Here is a 17,978-nt window from a genome sequence, read left to right on the forward strand (position 1 = left end):
ATTGCTTCCACATGCTTGTCACCTGCAGACAGATCCACTGTACCGTGCCAGTGTCATCAACAGTATGGCATCAAAATTCTGTGCTGTCCTACCAATGCCCTTGGCAGTACGTAGTATTCATAATTGCCCATCACTGTAAGCACTGATTGGAGCTCCCTGCCATTCTCAGGCTGCAGACCCCTCCCTGATCAGGTGCTATCATCAGGCAGCTGCTTAATGGACCTCAATTGAGAAGATTGTACCTGATATCTTGCCACCTGCAAGTGCAGGTTCTCCAAACTTTGCTAACATCAACCCCCCAAGAAAACAGGAAAATTCACCCTTCAGTTTGGTAACTTCGTAATGTATTAGCTTGCAATAGCAAAATACTGCTGATGTTAGAAATTTGTAATAAGAACTAAAATGAAAAGTGTTGCAAATATTCAGCAGGGCAGGCAGGATTTGTGGAGAGAAACAATGTTGTTGAAAGATCATCTCAATCTATAACAGTAACTCTGCTTCATTGGACACACTCTGCTTAGTCTGCTGAGTATTTCAGTACTTTTTATTTGTATATTCATTCTTAGTGTTCATATCTTCTGGTACTTCAGCAAATCTCAATTGTATTCAGGTTAATTGCTGATATTAATATTATTGCAATTTGTCTTGATGCTTCATAAGATTATATTGGAGGAGGACTCCTGGGCCAGAGTTTGTCCAATCCGTCTGTTTCTTTTCTTTATTTTCTCTCTCTTTTCATGTCTTGTTTTCCTTTCTCTTTTCATCTCCTGTACTCAGGCAGCACTGGTGATGTCTGGGGAGAAAGCCAGCATGGACACCCGGCCTCAACGTGGACTTGAACTCTCAGCCTCAGCGTGGACTCGAACTCTCAGCCTCAGAGTGGACTCCGAACTCTCAGCCTCAACGTGGACTCGAACTCTCAGCCTCAGAGTGGACTCCGAACTCTCAGCCTCAACGTGGACTCGAACTCTCAGCCTCGGCGTGGATTCGAACTCTCAGCCTCAGTGTGAGTTCGGACTCCCAGCATTCCCAGCCTCAAGGTGACGCTCTGCGCAGTCTGGGTTGGAAGGACTGTTGTACTGAACTCTTTTTTTTCTCTATTTTTCTAACTTATTGCTAGACTTTTTATTTCTTAATTTTTCTATTTTTTTCCCTTAAGAATCCATATTTATTCACCTTGGTACCTATAATGAACTGTAAGTGGCGACTTGCAAACATTTCATTGTACTCAAGAGTTCATGCTACAGTAATTTTCTAGCCAAGGTGACCGCACATTATATTTCGTTAAGAAACCCAATATCCTTCGGTCAACAGTATAGATGCACCACAGATTAAATTAAAGACTTATACATTCTTTGGGACCTCATCAATTTAATCTATTCTCTCAACTGTGTCAGCTAGACATCCAGTTTCTTATAAAAACATTGCATTACACATTTACAATTTTGCAGATGATGCACAAAAATGGAGAAAGAAACAAAATACCAGTGACAAGAAAAATATTAAGGTAGTAAACCAAGGAATAATTCTTGTCGCCTTTGTTCTTAATGGAATAAATTGTGGATGTCTTACTACAATTTTACATTGAACACAACTGCTGCACTGTGCAAGTGGTTTAAGAAGATCATAAAAATGAATTTAATTTCTTCAAATTTGTATCAGCTAGAACTACAACGTTACACTGACCTTCCTTTCTGTAAGCAAATTGCACATTAATTATGATTTGATCATGAATTAGGCAGGGTAATTATGCTTGTGATGAAATGGAATTAGTCGAGCTAATTATGTTTGCCTTCTTCATAAAATGCACAGATGATCTTTTACTGTATAGTGTTCCGCGATTGTATCTGCCTGCCAGTATCGCCACTGTATCTTCAATATTCCCTTCAGTCTGCAGAAAATAGCAGATGTTCCCTCTAGGCCAGGTTGAAAGGCATGGCAATGGGAAGGGGAATCTCTGCCGAGGTTCATGAGTGTCCAGATGAAAAGCTATGTAAAACACCAGAAGCAAAGGTGGAAAAAACCTCTATAGAACTCCAGTGCCCATGTGAGGGTAAAGTCTTCTTTTATTGCATGTTTAGATTAGATTACTTACTTGGAAACAGGCCCTGCGGCCCAACAAGTCCACACCGCCCCGCCGAAGCACAACCCACCCATACCCCTACATTTACCCCTTCACCTAACACTATGGGCAATTTAGAATGGCTAATTCACCTGACCTGCACATCTTTGGACTATGGGAGGAAACCATAGCACCCAGAGGAAACCCACACAGACACGGGGAGAATGTGCAAACTCCACACAGTCAGTCACCTAAGGCGGGAATTGAACCCGGGTCTCTGGCACTGTGAGGCGCAGTGCTAATCACTCTCTCTTAACCTGACATCAGAATTCTGTTCTGCCGTTTCGAGTGATAGTGGTATCATGAGCATGTTGCCCACCCCAAATTATCTTTGAGAAGGTGGTGGGAAATTGCCATTTAAAACTACTGCACACCCGTTTGGTCTAGGTACATCCATAGTACTGCTAGGAAGGATCATTGCAATTAAAAACCTTCCAGATTCTATTATCTGTAATGCCAGTTGTAAACCTGGGTTACAAGATGAAAATCTGTCTCTGTACCTTCTGATCTTGTGTAGGCAATGAACTGGAAGGCTGACTTGTATTCCAAGGTAGGGACATGGAACTGATGTAGACCAATAGGTCCCTCATACCAGTTCTGTCATTTGTGGGATAACAGCTGATCTGTACCCAATCTCTATCACCTCACTTTAGTTCTACATCCCCTTATGTTCCACACAAGAATACTTTGCATAAGATGAAATCAAACCTTTAGAAGGTAGGAGCAAATTACTGCAGATGCTGGAAACTGTTCTGAAAACAAAAAAAAAGCTGGAAATCACAGCAAGTCAGCATTGAGTTCAACACCTTCAGACTGTGAACCCACTCCCATTCCTTCCCTTCTTTTTAGCTTTACTTGTTGCATTCTCTGTCACCATGTCCTCTCTTCCCCCCCTCAACTCCACTTCAGTGTGACTGCAGAGGAACCTCGATTATCCAAATGACACAGGTGGGGAGTATTTTGTTCGGATAATCGAATGTTTGGATAATCAAATGCTGGATAACACAGTTTGTCCAAGCGTTTGGACCTTGTGATCTTGCTGGATAATCTCAAATTCAGATAATCAAATGCCGGGTAATTGAGGTTCCTCTGTATCTGTTTTAACCAGTTTGACAGTTAGACACACAATTGTTCTACCATTCTCACATTCTGATTATTTAATTTGCATTATCAGGAGCCTTTCTCCCCCCAGCACACATAAATGCTGCCCCCTCCGCGATTCACGTCAGCTCCGATGAAGAATCATCGAGTCAAGAAACATTAGCTTGCTTTCTCTCTATGGATGCTGCGTGAGATCAATGCATCTCTGTGACCTCCAGCATTTTTTTTTGTTTTCAAGCCTTTAGAATGTGTCCACTTGCTCCCAGTGTGAATAGTGAAGAAGAATGTAAACAATCATTAAGATCAAGTGTGGTTATTTTTATTGTAGTGGTACAATTCTTTAAATTTAAACTCTCCATTTCTAAGTCTTCTTTTGGAACTGCTAGCATGGGATCAAATTGTTCTGACTATAGAATTCTGTCTGTCAAGAGCCAATATTTACAAATTAAGGCTTCAATCCATGGACTAACAATTTTTTTGGATATTTGTCTATGACTCAGATGAATTCCTCTACTTTCTAGCATGAACTCCTGATGCATGAAGTCTTTGAGATGGAAATTTACCCCTGTAATCGAGACTATAAGGAATTAGCATAGCACACAATGCTACTGAAGTGTTAAATTACATTTGCAAATCAGAGACTTGGTCCATCTACAGCTAAGCACAAACTGAAAGCAACTGCTCAGGACTGTTGATTCTATTGCTCAATATGAAGCATAGAATAATCCTTTATTTTCCTAATCCTTGTGCTGCTTCATGAATAAAATCAACTGAATTGTTCAGAATGTTGGAGATTGATGCGCACTTAGAAAAACAAGTCAGACAGAGAGTAAGGTAGAAACCTAAAGAACGTTGCAAATCAGAAATATAAAGAGAAATTGCTGGAAAAGCTCAGCAAGTCTGGGCAGCAGCTGTGGAGAGAAAACAGAGATAATATTTCAGGTCAAGTGACCCTTCCTCAGAACTAGAAGGGTCTGAGGAACAAAGAACAAAGAAAATCACAGCACAGGAACAGGCCCTTCAGCCCTCCAAGCCTGCGCCGATCCAGATCCTTTATCTAAACATGTTGCCAATTTTCTAAGAGTCTATTCCCTCTGCTCCCTGCCCATTTATGTATCTGTCGCGATACAACTTAAATGATGCTATCGTGCCCGCCTCTACCAATTCTGCTGGCAACGCATTCCAGGCACCCACCACCCTCTGTGTAAAGAACTTTCCACGCATTTCTCCCTTAAACTTTTCCCCTCTCACTCTGAACTCATGACCCCTAGTAATTGAATCCCCCACTCTAGGAAAAAGCTTCTTGCTATCCACCCTGTCTATACCTCTCATCATTTTGGAGATCTTAATCAGGTCCCCCCTCAACCTCCATCTTCCTAATCAAAATAATCCTAATCTACTCAACCTCTCTTTATAGCTAGCACCCTCCATTCCAGGCAACATCCTGGTGAATCTCCTCTGCACCCTCTCCAAAGCATCCACATCCTTTTGGTAATGTGGCGACCAGAATTGCACACAGTATTCCAAATGTGGCTGAACCAAAGTTTTATATATCTGTAACATAACTTGCCAACTCTTGTACTCAATACCCCATCCAGTGAAGGAAAGCATGTGTGTGCCTTCTTGACCACTTTACTGACCTGCATTGCCACCTTCATGATCTGAATACCTAGATTTCTCTGTACACCAATTTTCCCCAGGACTTTTCCATTTACTGTATAGTTTGCTCTTGAATTGGATCTTCCAAAATGCATCATCTCACATTTACCTGGATTGAACCCCATCTGCCATTTCTTTGCCCAACTCTCCAATCAATCTATATTCTGCTGTATTCTCTAACTAATTCTCTTACTATCTGCTACTCCCCAAACTTAGTGTCTCTGCAAACTTGCTAATCAGACTACCCTATACCCTCCTCCAAATCATTTATGTATATCACAAACAACAGTGGTCCCATCATGAATCCCGGTGGAACACCACTGGTCACAGTTCTCCATTTTGAAAAGCTCTCTTCCACTACTACTCTCTGTCTCCTGTTGCCTAGCTAGTTCTTTATCCATCTAGCTAGTAAACCCTAGACCCCATGCAACCTCACTTTCTCTGTCAGCCTACCATGGGGAACCTTACCAAACGCCTTACTGAAGTCCACCTATATGACATCTATAGCCCTTCCCTTATCAATCAACTTTGTCACTTCCTCAAATAATTCTATTAAGTTGGTAAGACATGACCTTCCCTATACAAAACAATGTTGCCTATCACTAATAAACCCATTTTCCTCCAAATGGGAATAGATCGTATCCCTCAGTATCTTCTCCAATAACTTTCCTACCACTGACGTCAAGCCCACCGGTCTATAATTACCGAGATTATCCCTGCTACGCTTCTTACACAAGGGGACAATATTAGCAATTCTGCAGTCCTCTGGGACCTCACCCGTGTTCAAGGAAACTGTAATGATATTTGTTAAAGCCCCAGCTATTTCCTCTCTCGCTTCCCTCAGTAACCTGGGATAGATCCCATCCGAACCTGAGAACTTGTCTACCTTAATGCCTTTTAGAACACCTAACACTTCTTCCCTCCTTATGCGAACTTGCCCAAGAGTAAATCCTCTCCCTCCTTATACCAGCTTGCCCTAGAGGAAGAGTCACTCAACCTGAAATATTAACTCTGATTTCTCTCCACAGATGCTGCCAGACCTGCTGAGCTTTTCCAGAGAGTAAAGTTCATGTTACCTCACCCCAACAAAGAAATAATGCCCATGGTGGGAGCAACACCACCATCTTCTCCCTAAAAATACTCTAACTCAACTTGTTCGGATTCATTATAACTCCAGGGCAGGTGGGAACTTGAAGCTGGACCTTCTAACCAGAGAAAGGGACATGACCATTGCTTCATAAAGACCTCCTTTCTAAATTAATCTTTGTTGGTAAAGGCATTAAAGGGTATAGAGCACAACTGGGATGCTAAGTGTGGGATTTAGGAAATGGGGCATGAGGTTGCAATTATGGAGTTATACATAGAGCTATCCAGTATGGAAATGGACCCTTCAATCAATAAACCAAAGAACTGTGGATGCTGGGAATCTGAAATAAAAGCTGAAATTGCTGGAGTAATTCAGCAGGTCTGGGGCAGCAGCTGTGGAGAAAAAAGCAGAGTTAACATTTCGATTCCTTTATGACTCTACTTCAGAACCATTCGTCAAAGTAACATTAGGTTCTGAAACTATTTAATTCGGAGAAGAAGCTGTATAGAGTCATCTTATGTTCTCCTGTGTATAGAAGGTTATTTGCTGTATGTAAGATGCTCATGGACTTAACAGGATAAATAGTGAGAGACTATGTTCTTTGGTTGGGGAGTCCATATCAATTGACCATAACCTTAACATTAAAGCTGGATCCTTCAGATGTGATGGCAGGACATATTACTTCACAAGGCCTGTTGATAGAAAAAAGCATTAAGGTAGACATGTCCCCAGGACCGGGTGGGGAAGGAGATTAGAGAGGATGGCATCCATCGCACTCTGGGATAGTGAATTCTACAGATTCATGATACTTTGAGGGAAGTAATTTCTCCTCATCACTGTTTGAAATCTGCCACCCTTCATCATAAAGCCATATGCCCTTGTTCTAGATTGTTCAATAAGTGGAAACATTCTACTCGAGGGGTGGCACAGTGCTTAGCACCGCTTCCTCAGATCACCAGGGACCTGGGTTCAATTTCAGCTTTGGGCAATTGTCTCTGTGGAGATTGCATGGACTCCCTGTGTCAGTTTGGGTTTTCTCTGGTTGCCCTGCTTTCCGTCCAGGTATATGCAGGCTAAATGGATTAAGCATGCAAAATACCAAAATAGAGTAGGGGTTGTGGGTCTGGGTGTAATGCTCTTCAGAGGGTCAGTGTGAACTTGATGGGCTGAAAGGCCTGCTTCCATACTGTAGAGATTCTACGATACACTCTATGTCTACTTTGTCAATCCCCTTTAGCATCTATGGAGTTCAATTAAATCTCTCATTCTTCTGCAGAGTTATATTTATTGTAATTTGTGAGGTTAAGATGTGACTATGATCCAAATTAATCAGGAGAACAGCTGGAATAAAAGGTGCAAGTATTTGATTGATAGACAGCATAGAACTATAAGGTGTGGCTAACAAAAAAGTGCTAGACCATTCATAAGTGAAATTAGGAAATGCCTATGTGTGCCAAGTGTGCAGAATTTGGAAATCTCTTTAATAAATGATAATTGATGTGAGATCAACTGTTATTTCTAAAACTGAGGTTGACAGATTTTTGTTAACTGAAGTTCATGAATCATATGAGACAAAGCCAGGTATATTTGTTTGAAATCACTAACTTTTGTCTCTTATCACCCAGAGGTTAATTCCTCAGAATATGCTCTCTCTATTGCAGATGCTTTTCAGTGCTTTCAAATGACAACACTCAGGAGCAATAAGTATTTATGTGTAGTAGCAGCAGCCACCATCTATGCAGATCAGTGCTCTGAATTCAACTGCTTTACAATTGTTTACTTGCTGTATCTTGACGAGCGAAGCCAGTCAATAAATCCATATCATATCTTGACAAGACACAGTTGCTGTAAGCTCTTTCAACTTGAGCCTTTCTTCAATTAAAATCAGAGTTAACGTTTCGGGTTGAGTGACCCTTCTTCACTTCAGAGTGAGTGTGAGTTAGCAGAGAAAAGATGGTTGTTCTTAACCTGATGCAGTGGAGGAGGTCATTGAAGTTAAAAATCACACAACACCAGGTTATAGTCCAACAGGTTTATTTGGAAGCACTAGCTTTCAGAGCGCTGCTCCTTCTTCAGGTGGCTGTGTGTGCAGCGCTCCAAAAGTTAGTGCTTTCAAATAAACCTGTTCATGAAAAGAAAAGCTTCAGCAAAAATCATCCTTCAAAAATGCAACTGTGAATAAAACTCTACATAACTCTACATTTGGGCGGCACAGTGGCACAGTGGTTAGCACTGCTGTCTCACAGTGCCAGAGACCCGGGTTCAATTCCCACCTCGGGCAACTCTGTGTGGAGTTTGCACATTCTCCCCGTGTCTGCATGGGTTTCCTCTGGGTGCTCCGGTTTCCTCCCACAATCCAAAAATGTGCAGGTTAGGTGAATTGGCCATGCTAAATTGCCCCTAGTGTTAGGGGAATGGGTCTGGGTGGGTTGCGCTTCAGCGGGTCAGTGTGGACTTGTTGGGCCGAAGGACCTGTTTCCACACTGTAAGTAATCTAATCTAATCATAACACAATAGCGTGCTGAATGCAGGAAATAAATCATTTTCATTTTCATTTGGCCATGATGAATAATTAGACATTCTGGCAGATCTATCAGCCAAAGCAATAATATGAAAATTAAATGTGAGTTTAATATTCTTACACTAACACACTTAAGTGGATTTTCTGCAACTCATCTTGGTATTCAGATAATGAAGAACCATTAGATCCCCATGCTGTTTATTCATTGATACATCTCTCAGTGTACTCTTAGTTGCTATTTTATAGATATAACATGAGTAGCTTGATACCTGAGGGGTGATGACCAATAGCTGATGAATGTAAAACATTCTATTGCATTTAATCTTGTAAATTGCCTCCAGCAGTTGAAGAATATATGAGCTTTCTCAAGTACAAGCTGGCGAGTTGGACAAGAGATGTGAGAAACTCCTTGCACATAGTCAATTAGTGTCAGAGCCTACAATTGTTGGCAAGGTGATGATCTATTAGTATTATTGCTGGACGGTTAATCTAAAAACCCAGGTAATGTACAGGAAACCTGGGTTCGAATCCCACATCAGACGGTGGAACTTGAATTCAATAATGTCCTTTAGGGAAGGAAGCAGCCATCCTTACTCATGCTGGCTGACATGTGACTCCAGACCTATGGCAATGTGGTTGACTCTTAACCATTACCCTCTGGGATGGACAATAAATGCTGGCCTAGCCAGTGATGCCCTCATCTCATGAATGATTTTTAAAAAAAATTTCTGTTGTGGCATCTGATTGTGAAAGTTAACACAAACAATATGGCACCAGAAAGTAAGATTTGCAGAAAGAAGATATGTGTCCAATGCAAGAATTTTAATGGATAAGTTCTACCTTTTCCAAGTACATCTTTTTAACAGACTGTAACTAGATGTTTCCAGATATTGTTTCGAATGAATATGATATAGAACAAAATACATTAACATTTCTCTGCCAGTCCATCTGGTGAATTACATGGTAGTTCCAGTCTGCTTTTAGATTGTGATTAATACATAAAGTTTTGTTAAAACTCTTTCCTGGGACCTTGGCTCAGACAGCTCTTGCTGCCCATCTCATATTACCCTTAAGAAAGTAGTGGCGAGCCTCCATTTAAAAGGTATAAAGTACGATTAATAGTTAACGATCTATCTGCTGATGTGTACAATTGCCCAAGTATAGACCATCTATAAAAATCAGGACAAATCCAACCTGACGTTTGACACTCATATACTTTTGATCATCAGCAAAATATTGGGAAGGGCCAATGACCATACTTCCAAGTCACACACATTCAGCAATAAATTGCTTACTGACACTCAAATTGGTCTCTGCCAGGTCACTCTTCTCCTGAACGCATTTTAACCTTGGTTCAACATAGCCAGAAGAGGTGAACCCAAGAAAGGTGAGCTTGACTGCCCTTGGCATCAAAGCAGCATTTGACCAAATGTAGCATCAAAGACCTCTCCAGTAAAACTGGAGTCATTGGGAATTGGGGAAAAAATTCCACGGATTGAAGTCGCACTTGATACAAGGATGATTGTGGTTTTTGAGTGTTAGGCCAGGCTCCCTCATGGCCAGATCATTGCTACAGGGGTTCCTCAGGACAGTGTACTAGGCCCAACAATCTTCAGCTACTTCATCAATAACCTTCTCTCCATCGTAAGGTCAGACGTAGGGTGAAATAACTCCACAGAGCCAGTATTCTGTCACCAAAACACTCATTATTTACACATGGAGAGTCCTTGCCACTGATCCAACTCCCTCAGAGCCAGCTCTCAGAGTGAGCAGAACCCCTGACACTCCTGGGTTTTTTTTTGCCATTCCTGTTTGTGTTTTTTTTATTTTTATTTTTTCCTTTTTCTTTCTTTTTCCCCCACACTACCACCTAACTGTGGTAGTGCTTATTAATTCCCCCGTACCCATGTTGTGTGTGTGTAGGTGTGAGACACAGTGAAAGACACAAGGTGCACAAGTCTTTATTCAGTTTCCACCACCAGGAAGAAAGGAAACACCCGAGTGGCCAGTGACAAGCCGTGCCCTTCACATCAGAGGGCAATGCTGCGTGATCAAAACACTCCTGTTTATATCAGGGCTCCCTGATTGGACCAGATTAACAGCCCCAATCAGAGAATTCACATTCAATGAGGTCTACCTGGCTGACCCTGTTACAATCACTACATGGGGGATATTAACTGATGACTTCACAATGTTCAGTAGCTTTCACGATTGATCTGATATCGAAGCAGTTCGTGATCATATGCAGTAAGACGCAGACAACATGAAGGCTTGGGCTGATAAGTGACAAATAACATTTATGACAGTGTGTGAAAGGTAAAGAAAGAATCTGACCATATCCCCTTGACAGTTCATTCTAGTTAAGATGCTTTTGGATATTTTACTCAATTCAATGTTTGCATGGAATGACCAAAAGGTTTCAGGAGTTAAAGTATCAGAATATACTAGGATACAATAATGTCTGGTGGCAGACAGTAATATTTGCTTTACAGAGGGTCCCTTCAGCTGTATGATTCATCGAAATACATTCTTATTGTTAGGTCATGTGTCTATTAAATTTTTGAAGACCTATACATTGAACTCTGGCTTCCTGTCTATTCCATACAAAAATATTACCTTTCTGTGACAGACAAATTAGGTGAGGGAGGTGATTGCTATACAGTGGTGTTAACTAAAATCATAATCAATCTTAAAACAAAAATTGGTTACAAGGTAGGAAGAAGATTTTTATGCCTGCTTTAGTGAAAAAGCCCATTTTGACACTTAGAAGAAGAGAAGTTTTAATAGATCAATGCTCTCTAAATGTGTTAAGATCTTTTCTCAGCACAGCCACCAAATACAAAGAGGCACTGGGAAAGCATATGGATGATTCGAGAAATACAAGGTGTCTTCTTTTGAAAAACTTTACTCAAGATCAGAGATTACAATATCAGTTTCTTACACATTTTTGGATGGAAAACCTTTTTGTCCATTGTCAATTTCTATCTCCACGCCATTTTTAAGGAACTGGGAAAATTAAATGTATTATACACAAAAAAAAAGCAATGAAAGAAAGGTCTTTTGTTTAGTGTGGCCTTCTCTTAAAAAAGAAACAGATGAGAGGTCACATGTTTGTACAGACATCTGTGGTGCATTCTTAAAAATGTGATGGAATAATTTGTTAGGCTGCAGAAAACATGGTTCTGTGGAAGAAAGAGGGCAATCAGACAATGGGAAATGTGTCAATCATAAAAGTACTGGCTCAATAGACACAATATAGGTTGCTTTTCTTATGGTTTTGTACTGCAAACATTAACTTGTTCTGAATGCATCACATCACACAGTTCAATCTTGACCTGCCACAAAGGACAAAGAATTGTAAAAAAAAGACAGTTTCTCCTAATTGTTTACTCAGAGTGCGGAACTAGAATGTAGAACTTACAACAATGTGGAATATTTGAGGAAAATAACAGAGGTGTAATTATGTGGAAGCAAGATAAACAAGAGGAGGAAAAGAGTAGAAAATGATGAAGAGTAGGAGGGGAAATGTTATATGCAGTATAAGTACATAGAACAGATTGTCCTAATGGCATGTTTGTCTATAATTTGCTTTGTATAAGATCATTAATTTGTAGGTTAGCATGCGGTACCAGCTGATGAACATCCATTCCATTTAACACTCAATAAAATTATAATATTTTTATTTCCTATGTCATCATCGACCGTGTGATGGTTGATGGGGGTTAATCTATACACATGTTCCATATCAGAAACAACAGCATTGCTATACTAGCTTCCTTGAAACCTGCCCTGACTCCTCTGCTGTGCCCCAACATATGTATCACTGAATTCAGTTTAGGAAAAATAATCACTCTATGTTACTTGGTCCTCTGTACATTATTATTAATTGACATTAAAACAAGCATAGAATACTTCTTCATCCCAGTAGTTCTCTTGACGAATTGAACATGTTACATTGTGACAACTGGCCCAAGAGCACCCCCTTCAGGGCATGACTTGGACAGTGCTGAACCATAGCACAGTCTTCAGTGACAGGAATCAACCTCGGTCATGTTACTGTGAGAACAAATAATGCTCTCACAACAAAAGGCTTAACACACTTTGTTTCAATGGCTCCACTAAAATAGCAAAGGGAGAACTTTGGTAAAAATGTGCTGAGAATTTGTCTGACAATGCTATCTACAGCCAACCTTCTGAGCGTTACATATCAGGGTCCTCAAATTGCCCTTCCTACTGAAATTTAGACAACGACATGCAGCATACACATCAAGAACACAAGCAGGCCACTCAGCCCTCAAACCTGCTCGGTCAATTCATAACATCACAGTTTATCAAGCACATTCTGACTTACCCCAATAACTATTAATTCCCTGGCTTACCAAGAATCTATCGCATTTTACTATAGAAATATTCAAGGATCCCACCTCTTGAGGAGGAGAGTTCCAGGGCAGTATCTTATAGGGGTCTGAGTGACATGGGCTATGGTGAGATTAGTGGCAGAATTACAGAAAAAGTCCAGAGAGGCCCAATTCGATGTCAGGAGAGGATCCCACTCTACCTTCTATGTTTTTGCAAACCAGCAAGGTGGATTTCTCGCTGGGCAGTGATAAGTTGCCAATTCAAGGGGATTAGTGTTCATTAAATACTTTCTTGATAGTACATTTCTCATTAATGTTCAGCTCCCTATCTGACTAAACTCACCAGACAACCTCAGTATCAAAATACCTCGCCAGGGAACCTACAGCCAGAACCTGGTGGACTCAGTCCCCTTAGTCTGAATGATCTCCAGCTGGCATATGAGTAACTGCAGCCCATGGCATGATTCACAGACATCAGCTGCAAACCCAGCCCCATCCACTGACAGTGGCATCCAGCTATTGCTGTCTCCTACTGACCATCAGGCCACCTCTCCCTGCTACACTGGCAGTGTGATCGGAAAGCACAGAGTTGTTTTGCATGGCAGCCCTGTTGCTAACATTGAAAGTCTGCAGAAGGGACATTTTGCACATATAGAGAGGGAGCTAGCTCATGATCTTGATATTGATTTTATTGCCATGTGCATATTACAGCAAGAATACAATAAAATACAGTGAAGAGCTTTCATTTGCCATTTTGGATGATTTAAGAATAAGGAAAAAGCATTGAAAGATATAGCTTGAAAAGAGTCCATCAGTCCTGATCCAGCTCATCATTACTAACGATGCCTGTGTCGCCATCACCCCACACTAGCTTCACTGCTCTCTGCACCGCTCCCAACCAACATCCAAGTCACCGATGCTCAGGCGCCATCTTTGTCATTGGGCCGATACTCCACTGCCACATCAGAGTCACACCTCTAGCTGCTAGGCCCACCTCATCGATGCTGCCATGATGCCCTTCCGCCACCACTTTGCTGCCACTAGTACCGGACCCAACCAACAACGAAGTCACCACTCCTCAGACGCCATCGTTTGCCGCTGGGCCTATCTTGCCGATGTCACCTCCACCGATTTAGCAGGAGCAAGGCTGCACCTTAGTGCTGCTTACATGTTCTCTTAGCACTCTCTTACTTCGTGCATGTGTGATGCTGCAGCACTTACCCATCATAGGGCTTTTAAAGGGAAAGAACATTGCACACAGACCCATTCATTGCACAGGACATAGACTTGTGGAGTTTCTGATCCCTGACAGTCCTATCACACTGGATCCTTCTGTGCATTGCAGCTACCTGTCACAGGCATTGCTGAACCATTCACTGCTAGCTTGAGCTTTGGACTCAGAGGCCCTGAAGGAGTAGGGTGATGCACAAGCAAGGCATCACCATGACTCAATGCCGTATATATACATTGTTGCTCTTGGTTCCAGATGATGCAGCAAGGTCTCAGCATAGACATGCATTTACAGAACATCGGTTGTGGCTATGAGCTGGTGCCTATGCTGTCACCAAACAATTGAGGCATGCATAGAGACACAAACAATCAGATATAAGGACAGAGCAGTGATATTTATAGAAAAGTGCAAAATCAATGATAGGCCATTGTCACTGCTGCCATCAAAGTGCCCTCAATAAGTGTTCTTCCTCCTCCCCCTCCTGTCCCTGGCAGAAAAGTTATGCCCAAAACTTCAACTCTCTTGCTCCTCGGATGCTGCCTGCCTGCTGTATTTTTTCCAGCACCACACTTTATCAACTCTCCCTTGTTATGCAGGTGGTATGGTAGGGGCCTGATCAGCAGTGGATATGCAGCTGGATTTGCTGCTGGACTGAACTGCCGTGGATCTGCAGCTGGAGTGATCAACAGTGGATCCCACTGGCGAGAGTGTTTAGATGGAGCAATGTTATGCATATTTGTGTCTGGATAGCCAGACAGGCCGAGACCATAATATACTAGGCATAGGGGCAGAATTAGGTCATTTGGCTCATCAAGTCTGCTGTGCTATTCGATCAAGCCTGATATGCTTCTCAACTCTGTTCTCCTCCCTTCTCCCTGTAACCATTGATTCTCTTATTAATCAAGAACCTATCTATCTGTCTTAATTACACTCAATGACCTGACTGCCACAGTCCTTTGTGGCAAAACATTCCACAGATTCCCCACACTCTGGCTGAAGGAATTCCTCCTCAGCTCAGATCTAAAAGATCATCCCTTCACTCTTAGGCTGTGCCCTTAGGTTCCAGTCTCTCCCACCAGTAGAAATATCTTCTTCATGTCCACTCTATCCAGGCGTCTATCAATTCTGCAGGTTTCAATTAGATCTCCCTCATACTTCTAAACTCCATCTAGAATAGACCCAAAGTTCTCAATCATTCCTTCTATGACAAGCACTTCATCCCTGGAATCATTCTTAGAAAGCTCCTCCTGAACCTCTCCAAGGCCAGCACATCCTTCCTGGTATACGGGGCTCAAAACTGCTCACAAAATTCCAAATGCAGTCTGACCAGAGCCTTATATAACCTCAGCATACATCTCTGCTCTTGCATTCTACCCTCTTGAAATGAATGCTTATATTATATTTGCCTTCTTACCTGCCAAATGAACCTGCATGTTAACCTTAAGAGAATACTGAACTAGGACTCCTAAATCCCTTTGTGCTTCAGATCTCTGAAGCGTTTCCTCTTTTAGGAAATCGTCTACGCCTCTATTTTTCCCATCAAAGTGCATAACCTCACACTTTCCTTCCTTGTATCTGCCTACCACTTCTTTGCCCATTGTCCTAGCCTGTCTAAGTCCTTCCCAGCCTCCCCACCTCCTTAACACTTGGTTCCCCTCCAGCTATCTTTGTGTCACCTGCAAACTTAACAACAACGACCTCAGTTCCTTCTTCCGGATGATTAATGTATAATGTGAATAGCTGTGATCGCAACACTGACCCCTGATCACCGGCTGCCAGCCTGAAAAAGACCTTTTTCTCCACTCTCTGCCTTCTGCCAGTTAGCCAATCTTCTAGCCACACTAGTATCTAGTCCCTAATACCATGGGGTCTTATTTGATTTAGTACTGTCTCTTGTGCAGCACTTTGTCACAGACCTTCTGGAAATCGATCACGCCCACTGACTCTCTTTTGTCTAGCTTGCTCATTACCTCCTCAAAGAATTCTAACAGATTTGTTAGGCATGACCTCCCATTTAGAACTGGATGCAGTGCAATATCCTCTGCCATTTTTACCACTTACAGCCCGCACCCTCCACACCTGTACCTGCGTTCTGCAGAGACCACTCCTCCACAATTCCCTTGTTAGGTCCATATCCCCCACTAACCCACCCTCTACACTTGGCACCTTCTCCTGCCACTGCACGAGGTGAAAAAGTGCACCCATTCCTCCTTGAACACCTCTGTCCAAGGTCCTAAAGGATCGTTTTATATCCGGCAGGGCTTTTCCTGCATATTCACCCACGTCATCCATTGCTCTTGATATGGTCTCCTCTACATCAGGGAGACAGGATGCCAACTCGCAGACCGGATCAGGGAACATCTCTGGTCTACATGAAGCAAACAACCTCACCACCTTGTGGCCAACCACTTCAACTCCCCCTCACTGCCTGAATCAGCCATATTTTACCATCCACTTCTAAGTACACTGGAATCTTATTGCTAATAATGCACTCTAAAATCTTACCAATAGCCACGGTCAGTCTAACTGGCCCATGATTTACTGTCTTCGGCCTTCTTCCCTTCTTATATAAGGCTGTTGCCAAGGGACCTCTTGCCAGAGGCAGGTTGCTTCCCTCTTGGTGTGAACTTCTAGATGTCAGAGGAGGTCAGGCAGGGTGGAGGGGGCAGCCCAGGTACTTTATGAGTGCCCTGAGAGGAGACTTCTGAGGGACCTGTGTGTGCGGGTCCCTCTTGGGCCATGTTAAATTGCCATCTGTGTCCAGGAATGTGCAGGCTAGATGGATTAGGGTAGGCGAGTGGGTGTGGGTGAGGTGCTCTTCGGAGGGGTTGGTGTGGGGCCAAATGGCCTGCATCCACACTGTAGAGATTCTGTGATTTCATGTGACCCTAAAACAAAGCAGTGAAGCGGGTGTTACTGCAGGAGGAAATGAGCAGGGAATGTGTCCATAATTACATGAGTAGCCTGCACTGGCCCAGACAGTGACCTCTGATTCCTAATGATCCACTTTATGATATCAATATTGATTCTTGATTGCCTAAATTAGTTGTGCGATAGAATTTAGTTGATCCATAGAATTAAATGTAGAAACAGAATGTAATTCTATGAAACAAAACATATAACAGATTGGACAGAAAGCAGGTTGTTTGCTTTTAAGTGTTGCAACAAAATGTAGTTTCTCAGATTTATTGATATTAGGTTGTTAAAGGAAAGGTGGTCTGCGTTATTCATTGCCCCAATATTCACATGTAATTAATTAGGGAACAAGTTTTGTTACTTGTTGTTTCTACATTGTTTTCTCGGTGTTTTCCAAAAATTCTTTCAGGCATTCTCATGTGGAATAAATTTCTACTTTTCATTCTCTTACAGTTCTTCAGCTTTTTAATGAAACAGCAAGTTATTTTATTGAATTTGTTCGGATGTGTTACGTCATACCTCCGGGCACATAGGAACTTGAACCCAGCCCTTCTGGCCCACGGGCAAGTACAAGACATGTATATTACAAAATAGAGGGGACTCCACACCCTCATACATAAATCAAAAATACTGTGGAATGCTAAATTATCGTGTTCACTCCCTCTACCTACATTCCCTTTATTTTATCTTCTGAGCAGATCTCTGAGCTCTGGGCATGGCAGTGATCTCTGAAATCAGAAGTCAATGGTGGGACTAGAGTCAGCACGATAATTGGCATGGAGCGAGTGCATAGATTACAGGGAACATTGCCACCCAACCTCCCTTCATCACTGGCCCAGCATGGCCAATGTATGTTCCACCTAAAAAAATTACATTCCAGGATCTAGAGCTTCTACCACTTGGCTGATAAGACTTGATGCTCTCCATCTGAGAACTTGGGCATTATTGGGTCTTTCCATGCTTGTCTTAGGTCATGTAAGAAC

The 17,978-nt window shown here is 42.1% G+C and overlaps 1 pseudogene; it reads left to right on the top strand.

Moving 5' to 3' along the window:
• LOC140495685 (general transcription factor II-I repeat domain-containing protein 2A-like) overlaps positions 1–14,829 on the top strand; it is a 35,118-nt pseudogene extending 20,289 nt beyond the window's left edge.
• The last annotated feature ends 3,149 nt before the right edge of the window (positions 14,830–17,978 follow it).

This window comes from Chiloscyllium punctatum, chromosome 25, assembly GCF_047496795.1.
Source record: "Chiloscyllium punctatum isolate Juve2018m chromosome 25, sChiPun1.3, whole genome shotgun sequence".
Lineage (NCBI taxonomy): Eukaryota > Metazoa > Chordata > Chondrichthyes > Orectolobiformes > Hemiscylliidae > Chiloscyllium > Chiloscyllium punctatum.